The sequence below is a fragment of the Rhinoderma darwinii genome, chromosome 1, assembly GCF_050947455.1.
Source record: "Rhinoderma darwinii isolate aRhiDar2 chromosome 1, aRhiDar2.hap1, whole genome shotgun sequence".
Taxonomy (NCBI): Eukaryota; Metazoa; Chordata; class Amphibia; order Anura; family Rhinodermatidae; genus Rhinoderma; species Rhinoderma darwinii.
This window is the reverse complement of record NC_134687.1, coordinates 498081740-498101278: the sequence shown is the minus strand read 5'-3', so window position 1 is coordinate 498101278 and position 19539 is coordinate 498081740.

Genomic DNA, 19539 nt, shown 5'->3' with positions numbered 1-19539 from the left:
GCAGTTTGTAAGGGGAAAAGTGGGATTTTCATTTGTTTTTTTTTCACTTTTTTTTTAAATTAACTTTATTATTTTTTTTTTTTACTTTTTTACTAGTCCCGTTAGCAGACTTTAATATGCGATTCTCCGATCGCTATTATAATACACTGCAATACTTTTGTATTGCAGTGTATTATTGGCATCTGCTAGGACATCTTATCGCCGGGTGTCAGTGGGAAGAGAGGGAGCTCCCTCCCTCTCTCCAAAACCACTGAGATGCGGTGCACGCTATTGCGCACCGCATCTGAAGGGTTAAATGGGTGAGATCGATACTAATATCAATCTCACACGTTAGAGCAGGGATGCCCCCAGCCCTCAGCTACCTCTGGTAGCTGAGAGAAGAGATTTGACAGCTCCCTGCTCTGTTTACTTATTCCGATGCAGCGATGTAAAAATTCTATTGCATCGGAATAAGGCCCGTTAGTGACCGACGTAGAAACACTATGGGCCGGTCACTAACGGGTTAAGAACTCTAGGGTGTAACCCATATGGTCCCGGGCCCTTGTGTACATTTATTTTATTTTATTTAGCTTAGACCATATCTACATTAATCCAATTCAGTATATCAACTGATATATTAACAGCACTAGCACCGGCTACATCAGCTGCTCTTTCTTCTGTTGTATATAGTATAGTGCATTATATGTATGTTATTATGGATTAATAAAGATATGTTTGTACATTTACAATATTTTTTTTTTAGGATACCTATAGACTATCTTATGTTATTGGATGTATTTTAGTATTGACTTATAAAGTGCTAACATAACCGCAGTACTGTACAGAGATAGTCGTCACCACTCACATTATTCCCTGTCTCCAATGGGTCTGACAATCTAATTTCCCTATATTGGACACAGACATACCCTAGGGCCAGTTTCATAAGAAGTCAATTTACCTATCAGTATGTTTTTGGAGTGTGGGAGGAAACTGGAGAACCCGGAAGAAACCCCCGCAAAAAATAGGGGGAGAACATACAAACTCCATGCAGATGTTGCCATTGGTTAGACTAAAAAAAAAAACAAAGTCTTCAGTGCTGCAAGGCAACAGTGCTAAGAATTTGATATTTGACCGGTTGGGGCTCCATTTATAGGTTTATACTATTAATAAGCTAGGTCTATTGTGATGATATCACAGACGTTTGTGCACTTATATGCAGGGCCGCCATCAGGGGGGTATTAGGGGTACTACTGTAGGGGGCCCGGCCAAACTTAATTGAAAGGGGGGCCCGGCAACTGCCGCGACTTGCCTTTGGTAGAAAAAAACAGGCCCTGCAATGGGGCCTGTTCTTTTCACCAAAACAATGTCGTGAGCTGCGGGCCCCCCTCTCGTCAAACACCGCCGTGAGCTGCGGGCCCCCCTCTCATCACCGCCGTGAAACACCGCCCGCTTGCGCGCGTACGAGCGAGCGCGCGACTGCGCGCGTACGAGCGAGCGCGCGACTGCGCGCGAACGACCGCAAGCGCGCACCCGCGCACGCATGGCCGCAAGCGCGCATGCGCCCACGCGCGAATGACCAGGCGCGCCGCCGAGAGGGAGGCGGTGCGCCTGCAACACATCGACCGATCTACGGGGAAGGACAGCCACACAGGGACAGCGGCGCACAGTCTACTTACCTGCTGGCCCGCCTCCGACTCCGCCTCCTCGTCCGACTCCTCCGCCTCCTTGTCCGACTCCGCCTCCTCGTCCGACTCCTCGTCCTCCTCCGCCTCCTCCTTCTCCAGAGTGTAGCTGCGTAAGGAGAGGGGGGGAGTCTAGTTGTTGCGCGGCGGCAGGAGTTCTACGATTCCCGCCATTTTCTGGAGCCTGGACGGAAACGGAAGCTGTGCTGTCACTTTCACTTTCCGTTGCGGGGTTCACCCGACGGAAACCTCAGACGGAACCCCGGAACGGAAGCGAACGGTGATGTGAACAGGCCCTAACACAAAAGTTTTGTATTTTTTTAAACTGGTTCACAAAAAAAAATAATTCCAAATTCTACTGGACCAATTGCCTATTTAGAGACAGGCAGCAGCTCCAGGAGCGACATCATAAGGGACACACTAGGCGGATATGCTGAGTAAAACTACACAGCTTATCCGCCCCAGTAGCCGCAGGGAATTCCGACAGCAAAACCGCACCAAATAGTGGCACAGGTTTCATGAGGCATGTCCGCTGCGGGAATCCTGCAGGGAAAAAAAAGTTTAGACTTGCCCCGGCCGTAGTTTAGGTGACGCATCTCTCTCTTCTGAACGTAGCCCCGCCTCCTGGGATGATGCTGTAGACCATGTGACCGCTGCAGCAGTCACATGGGATGAAACGTCATGACAGGAGGCGGGGCTGCGCTAAGAATAGAGGATCGCGTCACCAGGACTACGGCCGGGGCAAGTCTAAACTTTTTTATAAATTTAAAAAAGTGCCTTTTTTTTTTTTCTCATGTGTGATTTTTGCGGCAGAACCGCAGCATTTCCGCAACAGAGGAGCAGCGATCCCACAGAATAAATTGACATGCTGCGGCTTAAAAAGCCAAACTGCAGGTCAATTTTTTTTTGCAGCGCGTGAATGAGATTTGTTTAAATCTCATCCACTCGGCTGCGACTGTGATACGGTGCGGATTTTCCACAATAAAATGTGTTGCATAAAATCCGCAGTGTTCATGCCTAGTGTGTTCCTACCCTAAGGCCGGATTTACACGAGCGTGTGCTTTTTTGCGTGCGCAAAAACGTGGCGTTTTGCGCATGCAAAAGGTCCATAACATCTCCGTGTGTCAGCAGCGTATGATGCGCGGCTGCGTGATTTTCGCGCAGCCGCCATCATTATGACACTCTGTTTGTAGCACGTGGTGCTTTTCTGTTTTCCGCCGCGTCATCTCTGGGAGGGAGTGGCGAGTACTACTTATGCCCGGCATTTCACTCGGCTCGTGTTCGACCAGCTGACTAGTGTCGTGCACGAGCCGGGTGAATGGTATGAGACACGCAAAATGTGTGTCCCGGCCATAATATAGATGTGTTAAAACCACATCAGTGTGACTCCTGATGAAGCACCCTGATTACTAGTGGTGCGGAAACGCGTAGGGACACGTTTTCATTGGCACGGATTGACCAGGTGTTTATAATATAACACAGCCAGGGGGATCTATCGTTCAGCAGTGTGTGGTGCAGCTACCAGCACCCCCAATTGCTCCCCCTTCTGTGTGGTCTACCGTGCTTACGCCTCTATCAGTGCATTTGGCTAATTAGCCCAATTTTAGTATGGTTTTCCTATAATAAAAATCGAATTTTAATCGTTCATATAGGCAGTGATACAATTTCAATTAATCAAGTGAACGGACATCTTCATATATTGATGCAACAATTGTTGTGTAGTGTCAAACTTACTCTATATTCTGATCGGAATTCACTGTCCAGGGTGCTGAAACAGTTACTGCCGATCAGTTAACTCTTTTCAGCACCCTGGACAGTGACTATTTACTGACGTCGCCTAGCAACGCTGCCGTAATGACGGGTGCACACATGTAGCCACCCGTCATTACGGGGCCTCATGCACACGACCGTAAAAACACCCGTTATTACGGGTCGTAATTACGACCCGAAATAGCGGGCCCATAGACTTCTGTTAGCCATGGGTACCTTCACGTTTTCTCAAGGGAAGGTGCCCGTGCCGTTAAAAAGATAGAACATGTTCTATTTTCTTATTTTACGGGCCGTGCTCCTATACTTTATATCGGGAGCACGGCTCGGAAAAACGACCGGCTGTCCGTGGCCGGCCGTGCTCATCTCCTGAAATACTCTGTGCTGCCTTAAACTCTGTGGACAGGTCAGGATCCTGTTTCTTTTAAATGCTGCTGGGGAACCCGCTCGATCCACTATATAAGGCTGCGCTACAGTGCTTGGGAATAAGTGACTGGGGCAGAAGAGGATCGAGGCGCAGCCTTATATAGTGGATCGAGCGGGTTCCCTAGCAGCATTTAAAAGAAACAGCATCCTGACCTGTCCACAAAGTTTAAGGCAGCACAGAGTATTTCAGGAGATGAGCGTGCGGATCTTGTGCGGGTTGGTGACTTGCCAATCATGTGAAGGTGTTATTGAGGACAGGAGTGGAGGAGAGGTAACAGACTGAGAGCTACATAATGGTAAGAGCAGAGTTCACAGCAGCACAGAATATTTCAGGAGAGGAGCGTGTGATTGGCTGCAGAGGTCGCTGCAGCCTGTGATTGGCTGCAGCGAGCGGCGACATGGATGAAACGTCATCGCTGGAGGCCGGACAGGAGAAATGTTAGTATGAACTTTTTTTTTGTTTTTTTTTATTACATTAAAATTGTATTTTCCGCACGCCGAGCATGGTACTGTCAAGGTTGCTGAAAGAGTTAGTGCAGCCCATTAACTCTTTCAGCACCCTGGACAGTACCATGCTCGGCGCACGGAAATTACAGGTTCGGTCAGAACTAGTTCGGTCTGAATCAAACTTTTTCGTGAAATTCGGCGAACTAGCTGAACCGAACTTTTCATAAGTTCGCTCATCTCTAATTATCACCATGCCGACCCATGCTAGCCAGGGGCAAGTGCCACATCCCCCGCTGCGAGCGTACTGACAGGGTTAAATAGCCCTGCGTCGGTACGCTCAGGAGCCGAAGCTAGCTGGAGCTAGCAGAAGACGATCAGCTGAGAGCTGCCTGCCTGCCTCCCACACCACCGACCCGGCTCACCTCTCTCTCCTCCAAAGACCTGGGCTCCTGCTCCTGCCTCTGCTGCTCCACAAAGTCACGCTAAGTATCAAGTGTAGCAGCAGCTACACTTAACCCTGTCTCTCCCTGTCTCCTCCTGCTGTAACCCTTGCTTCCCTGAGTTAACCCCTTGATCTCCCTGAGTACTGTCCCTACTGTCCCTAAGTTAACCCTTGCTTCTCTGAGTTAACCCCTTGCTCTCCCTGAGTCCCTACTGTCCCAGAGTTAACCCTTGCTTCCCTGAGTTAACCCCTTGCTCTCCCTGAGGAAGTTAACCCCTTGCTCTCCCTAAGTTAACCCTTGCTTCCCTGAGTCCCTGAGTTAACCCCTTGCTCTCCCTGAGTACTGTCCCAGAGTTAACCCTTGATTTCCCTGAGTCCCTGAGTTAACCCCTTGCTCTCCCTGAGTACTGTCCCAGAGTTAACCCTTGCTTCCCTGAGTCCCTGAGTTAACCCCTTGCTCTCCCTGAGTAAGTTAACCCCTTGCTCTTTCTAAGTTAACCCTTGCTTCCCTGAGTCCCTGAGTTAACCCCTTGCTCTCCCTGAGTAAGTTAACCCCTTGTTCTCCCTAAGTTCCCTGAGTCCCTACTGTCCCAGAGTTAACCCTTGCTTCTCTGAGTAACCCTGTGTTCCCTAAGATCACCCTTGCTGCCCTAAGTACCCTGCAGTGACCCTTGACCTGCACATCCCCAGGTACACAGAAACCCATTCCCCTTGTTCCTCCTTATCCCGTATTAACCCTTAGTGTATAGGTAAAGTTATATTAGGAGGGAGTGGGATAGAGATAGTGAGCGTGTGAGAATCACAAGTAACTTATGTGTATTGTGTTGTAACGCAACTGTATTTTGTGTATGTTTAGGTAAGTGGGTGGCGGTATAATTAGGAGTGTGATACCGTGTTTATACTGTACTGTGATTAGTTACTGTAATTTATATATGAGAGTGATTACTGTATGTTAATAAATATTACCTTTATTTACTATACGGTCTTATTCCCTTGAGTAGCCGCTAAAGCAATTAGATCGACATTCGTATAAGGAAAAGGTAGGGGAACTAGGCATAACCCTAGTGACCCTGTTTATAAAGGCGGTAGTGATAGTGGGTGTCACTAACCAGGGAATGCCGCTATTACCCCACCCCCTTTAACAATTACAGCTCCTTAACCAAGCTTAATACATATATACAGCACCAGAACAAAGCTAAGTGCATAAATACAGCACCAGAACCAAGCTCACTACATATATACAGCACCAGAACAAAGCTCAGTACATATATACAGCACTAGAACCAAGCTCAGAATATATACAGATCACCAGAACCAAACTCAGTACATAAATACAGCACCAGCACAAATACTGCTCAATTTAGTGCAACCCCTGCCGTATAGCTTTGCACGGCATAAAACTACAGCTCCCAGCATGGCCCGAACAATGGTAAGGATATGCTGGGAGTTGCGGTTTCACAAGAAAAAAAAATCATGCCACCCATTATCTCGCTGCAGATCATACAGTGACTACAGTAGTACTGATTAGAGGCAGAATAAACATTTACATTAAGTGACGTCTTCTCATCTTATTCTCTTTTCTTCCCCATCCGGTCCAGACCTCTATGATGACTTCTCCTGGCCAGAGTCCATTTCTGTAGTTTGCAGCTTCTCACTTTTCAAACATTTCTGCTCCTATAATTCAAGATAAAATTCTCAAGGTCACTCAGACTACGGCCCCAAATATAATAATACACTGCACCTCTAAATTCTAGTAGCGCCATACACTGTGTCCCTGATTATAATAGCACCATACACTGTGTCCCACACTCAGTGCCCCCTGTAGATAGTGCCACCTGTAGATAGTGCCCACCCATAGAGCCCCTCTTATAGAGCCCACTGTAGACAGTACCCTACATAAAGCCCCATGTAGACAGTGAGCAACATATATTTTGCCCCCTATAGAGCCTCCTTTATATACTGCCCCCATAGGGCCCCCTGTAGATAGTGCTCCCCATAAAGCCCCCTGTAGATAGTGCCCCACATATAGCCCCGCCTGTAGATAGTGCCCCACATATAGACCCCCCTGTAGATAATGCCACTCACACTTTTAAGAGAAAAAAAAACTTTACATACTCACGTTCCCATGCCGTCCTCTTGCAATGCAGGCCTGTTCTCTTCTGAGCAGGTCTGCTGGGGCTGAACGACGCAAACGGTGCGATGACATAATCGCGCCGCTAGCTTCGTTGAAAGACGCTGATTAGCAGGGCAGTTTGACTTGCCCAGCCACTAGAGCACCTTTTAACGCTGCTTGCGTCTGTAAAAGGCACTGAGTGGCAGGGCAAGTCATTCTTCCCTGTTAATCAGCATCTTTCAACAACGCTAGCAGCGCGATGATGTAGTATTTTGCAGCGTTTTTGGCCGCAGCGCTCAATGGCGGCGGGGGCGAAAAACGTGGAAAACGGCATGCAGGCAAACGCTAGTGGCGCGATGATGACATATTTTGCAGTGTTTTTGCCCACAGCGCTCAATGGTTTTCATCTGCCTGCATGCCGTTTGCCACGTTTTCCATGACGTTTTTCACTGCGTTTTTCGCCCTCGGCCATCGAACGCTGCGGGCAAAAACGCTGCAAAATACGCTTTCTCTGCCTCCCATTGATGTCAATGGGAGGTCAGAGACGTAAACGCCCGAAGAACTGTCATTTACAGCGTGATCTCGCGAGATTACACTTGCTGTGCTGTAAGTCCCACACAAACGTTACCGAAGTGTCAGGATTGTGAATAGATATTGTGTCCTGGCTGGAAGCGATGTTTATCATTTTTATAAATAAAAAACACTGCTGTAATCTACATTACAGCGCCGATCACATTATGTAGAAGATAGGGCACTTATAATGTGGTGACAGAGCCTCTTTAAGTACAATAAAATCATAGAAATTAACCTCAAAATGTAATCTCTCAGGTGGGGTCAATAGTTGAGTAATAATTTGTCTAATCTGTCTAAAGAATTGGTTAAAAGGGAACATAAAACCGCATAAGTGGCCAACCAGTGAGGAGGACTCCCTAAGAACATATTGAACTGAATTAGGATTACATTTGATAAACAAGATCAAGGAATCATGTCACAGCTACATCCCTTTTATGAAAATCTCTTCACGGTAGCCAAACTCTCAGAAACAAGTCCCTTGTGAAGGTGTGCCACCCCACCAACTCTAGTGAGTGGAGCTGATGAACGTTAGACCACCACATCTCCATCGAGGGAGGTTCCTCACTTCTCCACCTCAGCTGTATTAACAGTTTAGCGGCTGAGATTATGAATGTGGCCAAGTCTCTCAATGCAGGATTGAAATTTCCCGAAGGGAGCCATAATAAATCAGCTCAGGGGTTAATTTTATGGCTAAATTAGAAATATCTTTAATAGCTTGTTCTACTTGTGACCAGAAACGCCTGATTTTGGCACAAAACCACCATATATGAGACAATGTCCCAGCTAACCCACATCTCCAACAAATATTTGACGGGACGAGACGTATCTTATAAGATATTCTAGAGTTCAATACCATCGAGTGAGCAATTTGTAAAAATTATTTTGGTGTCGTACACAACGGGAGAATCCATGAGAACGGGATAAGATTAAAAAAACTTCCAGTTGTGAAAGAGTAATACCCAGTTCTTTTTCCCATTCCATTAAGAAAAATCCAATAAGGGGTTAGAGTATTTTTTGGACAAGGATCTGGGTGGAGATTGAGGCATAAGAGTATAGTTTTCCATCCATGTGGGGTCAGGATATGGTGAGGGTGCCAAAAATTTGCAACACGCTGAATTAAAGTCATACCTATGAAGGAAGGTCACATTAGAAGCAGAAGCAGATGATCTAGACCCTGAGCATTGTGCAAGTAAGGTACCTAGTTCAGGAGTAGCTCTACAGGTGTTAAGCAGGGGCCATAATGACGATGTAATAATGTTTACCCTATCTGTGAAATAAGGAGGCATATCTAACGGAGCCAACAGAGAGAGATAACCCTTGGCCATATTTAGTATCTTAGATTTCTGACAGATTTTAAGCATTCCTCGAGTCATATCACTGACTAGGATTGTTTTCGGTGGTAATGCTAGCTTAACCCAGAGCAAGTGCAATAATTCCTCAGAGAGGACTCGTCTTTCTATCTCTAAATAACTGAGAGTAAGAGAAGAGTTAGCAAGTTGCGACCAACGAAGCAATTAAATCGCTTCATAATATAACCTCATATCTGGTAAGGACATTCCACCCTGCTTTTTCTTTAAAATAAGTAGTCTATGTGCTATTCCGGGATGTTTTCCTTTCCATAAAAATTGTATGAAGATGCTTCTAAACTTATTGAAAAAACTAGCTGGAAGATCTATTGGAAGGCATTGCAATGGATACAGGATCTGAGGGAGTACATAAGTGGCTATGTAATGATGGGGGTAAGGAAACAGACAACTGAGCCCTAATCTACCCGCCACTCAGTCCCTGCCTACTTGCAACGACCCGCCCTAGGCGATGGGGTACAACTAGGCAACGGTCCCTACGCTCAATAAGTGCACGACAGACAAACAGACAAGGGTACACAGAAGCAAGGGAAAAGGGGCAGTTGCCCACGGCAATACCGTGAGCAACAAGAGAGGTAAACGAGCCGAGTCAAACCAGGAGTGTACGTGGTACCAAACGCAGAGCAGGAGAGTAGTGAACAAGCCGAGTCAAACCAGGAGTGTACGAGGTACCAAACGCAGAGCAGGAGAGTAGTCAGTAAGCCAGGGTCAATATGAAGCAGGGTCAATTGGTACAAGAAGCTACAGCAGGGCCAGGAAACAAAACGAGAATCACAAGCAAGGAGGAACAGGAAAGGCAGGTATAAATAGACAGAGGGCGGGAGCTAGCTCCATCTGGCCAGGCTGTGATAGGCTCTCCCACTCCTCAGCCTGCCATCCTGAGTGGTGGAAGATGGAGTCAGTCTCACAGACATAGAAGCAGGTGCAGACTGATTACCTATGGGCGTGGATACGGAAGCTGTGCCTGGCAGATCCTTAACAGTACCCCCCTTTAATGAGGGGCCACCGGACCCTTTCTAGATGCACCTGGTTTATTGGGGAAACGAAGGTGGAACCTCCTGACCAATACCCCAGCGTGAACATCCCGGGCGGGTACCCAAGTCCTCTCCTCAGGCCCGTATCCTCTCCAATGGACCAGGTACTGGAGGGAGCCTTGGACCATCTTGCTGTCCACAATCTTGGCCACCTCGAATTCTACCCCCTTAGGGGTGAGAACGGGGACAGAAGGTTTCCTCGAGGTAGCCAAGGACGGGGAGCAGCGTTTAAGGAGGGAGGCATGAAACACGTTGTGTACTCGAAAAGATGGGGGCAACTCCAGTCGGAAGGAGACAGGATTGAGGACATCAATGACCTTGTACGGCCCTATAAACCGGGGAGCAAACTTCTTGGACGGGACTTTAAGGCGCAAGTTCTTAGACGATAGCCACACCAGATCCCCGACCATAAACAAGGGGTTAGCAGAACGTCTTCTATCTGCCTGAGTTTTTTGTATGCTCTGGGACGCCTCTAGGTTCTTCTGAACCTGGGCCAAAACTGTGCACAGTTCCCGATGAACGACCTCTACCTCTGGATTGTTGGAACTACCAGGTGAAACGGAGGAGAACCGTGGATTAAACCCAAAATTACAGAAAAAGGGGGAGACCCCTGACGAGTTACTGACCCAGTTATTAAGGGAAAATTTGGCGAGGGGAATGAATGAGACCCAATCATATTGACAGTCAGAGATAAAACACCTTAAATATTGTTCTAGAGACTGATTAGTCCTCTCAGTTTGGCCATTAGTTTCCGGATGGAAGGCAGAGGAGAAGGACAGATCAATCTCCAACTTTTTACAGAGGGCTCTCCAAAACAAAGAAACAAATTGTACCCCTCTGTCAGAAACAATATTGACAGGGACCCCATGGAGACGCAGGATGTGTTTGACAAACAAGGTAGCTAACGTCTTAGCATTGGGTAGTTTTTTGAGGGGCACAAAGTGGCACATCTTACTGAAGCGGTCTACTACAACCCACACCACCGACTTGCCTTGAGATGCAGGCAAATCGGTGATAAAATCCATGGAGATATGGGTCCAAGGTCTCTGGGGAATGGGCAAAGAACGTAGTAAGCCCGCTGGTCGGGACCTGGGAGTCTTGGACCTAGCACAAACCTCACAAGCGGCGACGTAGGCCTTAACGTCTTTAGGCAACCCAGGCCACCAATAGTTTCTGGCAATGAGGTGCTTGGTACCCAGGATGCCTGGATGACCAGATAGTGCGGAGTCATGATTTTCCCTAAGTACCCTTAGCCGGAATTGCAGGGGAACAAACAGCTTGTTCTCAGGAAGGTTCCCGGGGGTTGAACCTTGATCAGCAGCAATTTCGGAGACTAAATCAGAATCAATAGAGGAAATGATTATACCTGGAGGCAAAATACAAGCAGGATCTTCCTCCGAAGGAGGGCTGGCCATGAAGCTACGTGACAGTGCATCAGTCTTAATATTTTTAGACCCAGCCCTATAGGTAACCAAAAAATTGAATCTGGTAAAAAATAACGCCCATCGAGCTTGTCTCGGGTTTAGCCTCCGGGCAGATTCTAGGAAAACCAGATTCTTGTGGTCGGTAAGGACCGTTACCTGGTGCCTAGCCCCCTCCAGGAAGTGGCGCCACTCTTCAAATGCCCATTTAATGGCTAAGAGTTCGCGGTTGCCAATATCATAGTTACTCTCAGTGGGCGAATACTTCCTGGAGAAGTAGGCACAGGGACGGAGATGGGTGAGGGACCTGGTACCCTGGGACAAGACAGCCCCCACTCCCACCTCGGACGCATCAACCTCCACGATAAATGGCTCCATTTGGTTGGGCTGAACCAACACCGGGGCCGAGATAAAGCACTTCTTAAGGACCTCAAAAGCCTGGACAGCCTGAGGAGGCCAGCGGAGGAGATCAGCACCCTTGCGAGTGAGGTCCGTAATAGGCTTAGCGATGACCGAGAAGTTAGCAATAAATCTCCTGTAATAATTAGCGAACCCCAAGAAGCACTGTAACGCCTTCAGGGAGGCAGGTTGGAACCATTCCGCCACAGCCTGGACCTTGGCGGGGTCCATGCGGAATTCATGAGGAGTGAGGATTTGACCCAAAAATGGTATCTCCTGCACCCAAAACACACATTTTTCGGTCTTCGCAAACAGTTTGTTTTCCCGAAGGACCTGAAGCACCTTCCTGACATGCTCAATGTGGGAGGACCAGTCCTTGGAAAACACAAGTATATCATCAAGGTACACTACAAGAAATACCCCCAGGTAATCTCTTAAAATCTCATTTATGAAATTCTGGAAGACGGCGGGAGCATTACACAACCCAAAGGGCATGACGAGGTATTCGAAATTACCTTCGGGCGTGTTAAACACAGTCTTCCACTCATCCCCCTCTGTGATGCGGATAAGGTTATACGCCCCCCGTAGATCAAACTTAGAGAACCATTGGGCCCCCTGAACCTGATTAAAGAGATCAGGAATCAAAGGAAGGGGATACTGGTTCCTTACAGTGACCTTATTCATGTTACGGTAGTCAATGCATGGCCTAAGACCACCATCCTTCTTCCCTACGAATAAGAAGCCAGCACCTACCGGAGAAGTAGAGGGGCGAATGTAACCCTTGGCCAGGCATTCCTGGATATACTCTCTCATGACTTCACATTCGGGACAAGAGAGATTAAATATCATACCCTTAGGGAGCTTAGCTCCTGGTACCAAATCGATAGCGCAATCGTATTCTCTATGAGGAGGTAACACTTCGGAGGCCTCCTTAGAGAAAACATCAGCGAAGTCCTGAACAAACTCAGGTAGCGTGGTCACCTCCTCAGGGGGAGAAATAGAAATAACAGAAAAACATGACGTCAAGCATTCATTACCCCATTTGGTAAGATCCCCAGTATTCCTGTCAAACGTGGGATTATGCAACTGCAACCAGGGAAGGCCTAAAACCAAATCGGACGATAATCCCTGCATCAACAGTACAGAGCACTGCTCCAAATGCATGGAGCCAACAAGGAGTTCAAAAACAGGGGTATGCTGTGTAAAATAACCATTAGCAAGAGGAGTGGAGTCGATACCCACTACCGGGATAGGTTTAGGCAAATCAATCAAAGGCATAGCTAGAGACATAGCAAATTCCACAGACATGATATTAGCAGACGACCCTGAATCCACGATGGCACTGCCGGTAGCAGACCTACCACCAAAAGAGACCTGAAAGGGAAGCAAGATTTTATTACGTTTCATATTTACGGGAAATACCTGTGCGCCCAAGTGACCTCCCCGATGATCACTTAGGCGCGGAAGTTTTCCGGCTGCTTATTCTTACGCCTAGGACAGGTGTTCACTTGATGCTTGTCATCCCCACAATAGAAGCAGAGACCATTCTTCCTGCGGAACTCTCTACGTTGTTGGGGGGACACGGAGGCCCCGAGTTGCATAGGTACCTCCGAGTCTTCCGTGGAAGAACAAAGCAACGGAACCTCGGGAGGCATCATGGGGGAGTCAGAGGAGAAAACACAAAAACGTTCACGTTGTCGTTCCCTGAGACGTCGGTCAAGTCGTACCGCTAAAGCCATAACCTGGTCTAAGGAGTCAGAAGAGGGATAGCTAACTAGCAGGTCTTTCAGGGCGTTCGACAGACCCAACCTAAACTGGCACCTTAAGGCAGGGTCATTCCACCGAGAAGCTACGCACCACTTCCTAAAGTCAGAGCAATACTCCTCAACAGGTCTCTTACCCTGACGTAAGGTCACCAGCTGACTCTCGGCAAAGGCAGTCCTGTCAGTCTCATCATAAATGAGTCCGAGAGCAGAAAAAAAAAGATCAACGGAGGAAAGTTCAGGGGCGTCAGGAGCCAAGGAGAAGGCCCATTCTTGGGGCCCTTCCTGGAGTCGGGACATAATTATACCCACCCGCTGGCTCTCAGAACCTGAGGAGTGGGGCTTTAAACAAAAATAGAGCCTACAACTCTCCCGAAAGGAGAGAAAAGTCTTCCGGTCCCCTGAGAACCGGTCAGGCAACTTGAGGTGGAGTTCAAGAGGTGAGGTGGGGGGCACTACCATGGTAGCATCAGGCTGGTTGACCCTCTGAGCCAGGGCCTGGACCTGTAGGGAGAGACCCTGCATTTGCTGAACCAGGGTCTCTAGGGGGTCCATAGTAGTGTGAGGAACCAGGGTAGAGTAGGTATATGGGCTTGTGATTATGTAATGATGGGGGTAAGGAAACAGACAAGTGAGCCCTAATCTACCCGGTACTCAGTCCCTGCCTACTTGCAATGACCCGCCCTAGGCGACGGGGTACAACTGAGCGACGGTCCCTACGCTCAATAAGTGCACGACAGACAAACAGACAAGGGTACACAGAAGCAAGGGAAAAGGGGGAGTTGACCACGGAAACACCGTGAGCAACAAGAGAGGTGAACGAGCCGAGTCAAACCAGGAGTGTATGAGGTACCAAACGCAGAGCAGGAGAGTAGTGAACAAGTCGAGTCAAACCAGGAGTGTACGAGGTACCAAACTCAGAGCAGGAGAGTAGTCAGTAAGCCAGGGTCAATATGAAGCAGGGTCAAATGGTACAAGAAGCTGCAGCAGGGCCAGGAAACAAAACGAGAAGAATCACAAGCAAGGAGGAACAGGAAAGGCAGTTATAAATAGACAGAGGGCGGAAGCTAGCTCCGTCTGGCCAGGCTGTGATAGGCTCTCCCACTCCTCAGCCTGCCATCTTGAGTGGTGGAAGATGGAGTCAGTCTCACAGACATAGAAGCAGGTGCAGACTGATTACCTATGGGCGTGGATACAGAAGCTGTGCCTGGCAGATCCTTAACAGGCTAGTAAATTTTTTCTGCCCATCCAAGAAAGAAGGGATATTTATTTGTGAAAGACATTTTAGTATTTTTGGAACAAGAGGAGCAAAGTTCAAGGAAAAAAGTTGTCTGGTATTTGCTGGGATTTTAATACCCAAGTATTGGATAGCCTTTTGTGGCCATTTAAATGGAGAAATGGACCTTAAGTGCGACAACTGATCATGCGGTATAGAGATACCCAAGGCGTCGGACTTCCCATAGTTAATTTTAAAATTGGAAGTATCTCCAAATTGTTTAACCCCTTCCCGACATTTGTCATAAATATACGTCATGGAAAGCCAGTGCTTCCCGCAAAATGTCGTATACTTATGACAAATGTTTGGCACCGGCTCAGAAGCTGAGTCGGTGTCATAATCGCCGGATCTCAGCTGTATCTGACAGCTGACATCCGTCTGTAATGGCGGGGACTGAAATTAGCTTCGATCCCCGCCATTAACCCCTTCAATGCAGCGTTCAAACGTGATCGCTACATTTAAGGTGTTTGCAGCTCATCATGAAATTGCCGGGGTTCCGGTGGCTGCAATGGCAACCGGAGGCCTAATACTGGCCTCCCGGTCTGCCTATCACGGAAGCCGGTCAAGATCCGCCCGGCGGTGGAGCCTGATCGGCTTCCGTAGCTGCCGGCAAGATGGCGCCGGGTCAGGAGCTGATCCGGCGTCATCAGCGGTGGAAGTCAGCTGTATGTTGCAGCTGACATCCACCTGTAACGGCAGGAACCGGAGCTAGCTCCGATCCCTGCCATTAACCCCTTCGATGCAGCAATCGAAAGCGATTGCTGCATCGCAGCGGTTACTAGCAGATCGCCAGCCCTAACAGGCAATCAGGACTGGCGACTGCTGCTATGGCAACAAGAGACACAATGGTCTCCTGCTCTGCCATTACAGAAGCCGATTTAGGCCCCGCCGGAAGGGGAAACCTAATCGGCTTGCTGTCAGTGAATGACTGACAGATCTAATACATTGCACTACATAGGTAAAAAAAATCTGACAGTTGGACCTTCAAGTCCCCTAGTGGGACTTGAGAAAAAGTGTAAAAAAGTGAAAAAAAAAAGTGAAAAAAATAAAAGTTTGAAAACAATAAAAGTTTGAAGTAATAAAATAAAACACAATCCCCCTTTTACTCTTATCAAGTCCTTTATTATTGAAAAATAATAATAAGCCATACGTATTTGGTATCGCCGTGACCGTAACGACCTGAGGTATCAAAATATTATATTATTTATTGTACGCGGTGAACAGCGTTAAAAAAAAACGTAAACAACTTTACCAGGGTTTCTGTTTTTTGGTCACTTTGCCCTACAAATATTGGAATAAAAAGTGATCAAAAAGTCGCACGTATCCAAAAATGGTACCTGTAAAAACTATAGCTCGTCCCGCAAAAAACAAGCCCTCATACAGCTCCGTCGACAAAAAAAAATAAAAAATTATGGTTCTCACAACTTGGCGACAGAAAAAATACATTCTTTTTACAAAAGTAATTTTAGTGTGCAAAAAGTTGTAAAACATAAACAAGTGCTATAAATTAGGTATCGCCGGAATTGTACTGACCCGCAGAATAAAGTTAACATGTAATTTATAACGCATGGTGAACGCTGTATATAAAAAACGAAAAAAGCTGTGCCAGAATTGCGTTTTTTTGTTTACCTGGCATCCCATAAAATAGGATAAAAAGGTGATCAAAAAGTTGCATGTACCCCAAAATGGTACCAATAAAAACTACAGCTCGTCCCACAACAGACCAGCCCTCATACCACTATGTCTATGAAAAAATAAAATGAGTTAAGGCTCCAATAAGTCAGGAAATAAAAAAATATGCAGTTGTGCAGGTCTGAGGGGAACGTATCTTCTGTTTCAAGAGGCGATTTATCAAGGACCTAAAATTAGGGAACCAGGAAGGGTAGGGTCCAAACATATCTGCTGGAAGCGACGGTGCCCGTATTATACCAGGACAACACCTCCCAGCAAAATTCCCCAAACTGCAAAAGTGCAGAGTGTGGACCAAAAGGGGGATAAGAAAAGACCCCATATATCAGTGCGACATCGGCCTGTGCAGAAAGGATTGCCTCACAGCGTAACACACATCTATGGATTATTTTATTATTTTTTTACCCCATTATTATACCACCTGACTATGCCCCTTATATACTCTGCTCAGCTTACATGTACCCCCACATTATAAATGGAAACACCAGCAATACTCAAACAAATCTACTACCAAGCAAAATCCGCTCTCCAAAAGCCAAATGGCGCTCCCTCCACTCTGAACCCTACAGCGTGCCCAAACAGCAGTTTCCTTCCACATATATGGCATCGTCATACCTGGGAGAACCCTTTTAACAATTTTTGGGGTGTGTGTCTCCAGCGTCATAAGCTGGGCATGAAATATTTGCCACTGAATGGTATATCTAGGGAAAAATATAAATTTTTAATTTGCACCATCCGCAGTGCAATCATTTATGAAAAAGACCTCTGGGGTGAAAATGCTCACTACACCCCTTAATAAATGCCATGAGGGGTGCAGTTTCCATAATGGGGTCACTTCTCAGGGGTTTCTTTTTATTATTTCACATCTGAGCCTCTGCAGTTGTGAACCAATACTTTTGTAAATCGCCAAATTAGGCCTCAATTTGACATGGTACGCTTTCACTCTTGAGCCTGGTCGAATGTCCAGGCAAAAGATTAGGGCCACATAAAGGGTGTTTCTAAAACCGGGAAACACCACATGATAATTAGAGAGCTGTCTTGTTATGGTGGCACAAGCTGGGCACCACATATTGGCATATCTATGGAAAAAAATCCCATTTTCACTCTGCAACATCGAGTGCACACTAATTTCTACAAAACACCTGCAGGGTTAAAATGCTTACTACACCCCTAGGTAAATGCATTGAGGGGCGTAGTTTCCAAAATTGGGTCACTTCTAGGGGGTTTCCACTGTTTTAGGCCCACAGGCACCCAGAAACCAATCCAGCAAAATCTGCACTCCAAATGGCGGTACTTCCCTTCTGAGCCCTGCCGTTTGCCCAAACAGCAGTTTATGACCACATATGGGGTATTGCCGTACTCGGGAGATATTGCTTTACAAATGTTGGGTTCATTTTTTCCTTTATTTGTTGAGAAAAAGAAAAAATTTGTGCTAAAGCTACGTCTTATTGAAGAAAAAGGATTGTTTTTATTTTCACTGCCCAATTCTAATAAATTCTATGAAACATCTGTGGGGTCAAAATGCTCACTACACCCCTAGATGAATTCCTCAAGAGGTGTAGTTTCCTAAATGGAGTCACTTTTTGGGCGTTTTTATTGTTTTGTCCCCTCAGGGGCTTTGCAAATGTGACCTGGCAAACCATTCCTGCTAAATGTGATCTCCAAAAGCCAAATAGCGCACTTTCCCTTCTAAGCCCTGCCGTGTGTCCAAACAGCCGGTTATTACCACATGTGGGGTATTGTTTTACTCGGGAGAAATTGGTTTACAAATTTTACGGTGCTTTTTCTCCTTCAGTCCTTGTGGAAATGAGAAAAAATTAGCTAAACCTACATTTTCTAAAGTTCTTTTCATAGAAAAATAAAAGGATGTTCAAAAAACGATGCCAATCTAAAGTAAACATATGGGGTATGTTAATTAGGAACAATTTTGTGTGTTATAACGGCCTGTCTTACAAGCAGATACATTAAAATTGAGAAAAATTGTAATTTTTGCAATTTTTCGCTAATTTTTGGTGTTTTTCACAATTAAATACTGAACATATCGAGCAAATTTTGCCAGTAACTTAAAGTGCAATGTGTCACGAGAAAACAATCTCAGAATCGCTTGGATAGGTTAAAGCATTCCGACGTTATTACCACATAAAGTGACACATGTCAGATTTGAAAAATGAGGCTCTGTCAGGAAGGTCAAAAGTGGCTAAAGAGGGAAGGGGTTAAAGATATCTAATATCAGTGGAAGTGCAGTGAGTGAATTCGTAACCAACAACAGCAAATCGTCGGCAAAAGCCGCTGTCTTATGAATGTGTTCCCCATACACGGAGGCCTTGGATACCTTTATTTTTTTGTCGATTAAGTGGTATGAGGGTTTATTTTTTGCGGCATAAGCTGTAGTTTTTAATGATACTATTTTGGGGTACATGCGACGTTTTGACCACTTTTTATTTAATTTGTTGTGGGAGATGAGGTGACCAAAAAAGAGTGATTCTGGCGTTTACATATATTTTTTTTTTTACGGCGTACACCGTGAGGGTTAAATAATGATATATTGTAATAGTTCAGACCTTTACGGATGCGGCAATACCAATTATGTTTATTTTTTTTTTTTTTTACTATGCTCTAGGGGGGAAATGGGAAAAGAGGGCTTTTTTGAATTTTTAATATTTATTTTTTTTTACATAAAAAAACCCTTTATTTTAAAAAATTTTACTTTTTTTATTAGTCCCCCTAGGGGACTACAAACAGCGATTGTTAGATCGCTTCCACTATATACTGCAATACTAATGCCGGAGGCAGCGCTTAATAGGAGCACAAAGTTGGCGAACCTGGGGGCCTTCATTAGACCCCCAGGCAGCCGTAGCAACTATCGCCACCCCGCGATTTCATTGCGGTGGGCGCGATGAGCTGTTAGAGGGGGTCACCCCATCTTTCTAACGATTTAAACGCTGAGTTAAACCTGCGGGATCACGCTCCAGCGTGATTCCACTCGTTACTCTGAAGTGTCGGCTGTAAAATACAGCCGACACCCGCATCGTGAGCCCGTTCCATACTTCCCCTACCCGACTTTGGCGTATGGATACGTCAAATGTCGGGAAGGGGATAAGGGAGCAAAAATTTAACTTACCTATCTAAAACATTTTCCGAGAGCAGCACCATATAGAGCAACC